This window comes from Octodon degus, unplaced genomic scaffold (genome assembly GCF_000260255.1).
Source record: "Octodon degus isolate 3935 unplaced genomic scaffold, OctDeg1.0 scaffold00418, whole genome shotgun sequence".
Taxonomy (NCBI): Eukaryota; Metazoa; Chordata; class Mammalia; order Rodentia; family Octodontidae; genus Octodon; species Octodon degus.
In genome coordinates, this window is record NW_004524994.1 from 56,969 (window position 1) to 58,622 (window position 1,654).

A 1,654-nucleotide genomic window follows, 5' to 3' on the forward strand; every position below is an offset into this window, starting at 1 on the left:
GGCTGACACAGGAGGATCACTATGAGTCCAAGTTGTATAGTGAGATCCTGTACCAAATACATAAAAAAAAAAAAACATGCTTCCCTCGTTGCATTGACAGGCTATAGAGTACCTGCATCATGATTCGCTGTCCTTATGTCACAGCCCAGTCACGTTGCACAGCCAGCCTGAGGGGGCTGCCCAGCAGGACACTGACAGCCCTGACATTCTCCTCCTTAGCAGCAGGGTCTGTGCCGGGGCTGCTCTGGGCCTGGGACACTTTTATCTCTTCCATGAGCCACAGAAGCTGGTTAACTGCTTGATGGAGAGCCCAGTGTCCTTGCAGGACTGCAGACACCTGCTCTATATCGCTGATGTGGACAGAGGTTGTGTCACTGGCATGGCTGTGGGACATGAGAGACCTCTGGAGACTGGGACCTGGGCTATTTCATCAAAGACCGCAGCCCCCTCTTAGGTGCCACAGAAAGGTATGCGATACAACCAGAGGAAAGGACAGATCCTTGAGAACCTGGAGAGAGCGTGGTGAAGAACCTAAAAATTAGGGCCTGGCTCTTTGCAAGGGCATCTGGAAGTAATTTGCACCAAGCCAGCAGCTGCAGTAACTACAGTTTCAACTTCAACTCCATGAGGTTTCCCTTGGCCAAAAACATGTTAGGTCATTTTCCAGTGAGAAGCATTCGACAAATGGTAACAAGGCAGAGCCACCAGAAACATACACCTGATTTCCATGACAAATATGGTAATGCTATATTAGTTGGTGGAGCCATGTTCTACATTGCTGCATGGACCTACACAGCAACACAAATTGGAGCAGAATGGAACCTCTCCCCTGTTGGCAGAGTCACCCCCAAGGAATGGAGAGATCAGTAATCAGGCCTGCTGATATGATACAGCTAAATTATTTCTAAATGAAATCATAATTGATGCCAAGCAAAAGTTCTGTGTATCCGTTAAAATATGGTGTATTGAAGAAGTAAAGTACAATTGAAGCCTTCAAAACTAAAAATAAATAAAAATTAGGGCCCTTGTGTTGTAGCTCAGGGGTAGAGCTCTTTCCTAGCACATATGAGGTTCTGGGTTCAAGCCCCAGCACTGCAAAACAAAAGCAAGCAAGGAGAACCCCAGAAATTAGATGGCCTTGTCATCATCTTGGTTCTGAGCTGGAGCAGAGAATTACCCTTGGGCTGGACACAAAACTTCCTGAGCTTCTGTCTCCTCATCTATGGAATTATAGCAATGAGAGCCCCTATCACACTAGGGTGACCCTGACTGGTCCCCTGGGCTGATCTGCCGGATCCGTGCCAGCAACCTCCTCTCAGCCCACAGCACCAGCAGCTTCTGCATCAAGTGCGGTCCTCCCAGGATGCATCCATGGGACCCTTTCCTAGGGTCTGCTCTTTTTTTTTTTTTTTTTTTTGCAGAACCGGAGATTGAACTCAGGTCCTTGCGCTTGCCAGGAAAGCGCTTATTCCACTGAGCCATCTCCCTGGCCCCACTAGGGTCTGCTTTGACTTCACAAAACATGAGGCCACACACCAGGACAACTTCCACGTACAGCAGGAAAGAAGGCTGCCATCTTTTGGCTAATCCCTTCAGCCATAGCAGTTTTACATCAGAAACGTTTCCTCTTTGTTAAATACTGTAATGTGGCACT

At 47.9% G+C, this 1,654-nt stretch overlaps 1 pseudogene; it reads left to right on the forward strand.

Annotated features, from left to right (window-relative positions):
• The first annotated feature begins 624 nt into the window (after positions 1-624).
• On the forward strand, positions 625-870 carry LOC105741309 (annotated as a pseudogene).
• Positions 871-1,654: the final 784 nt, after the last annotated feature.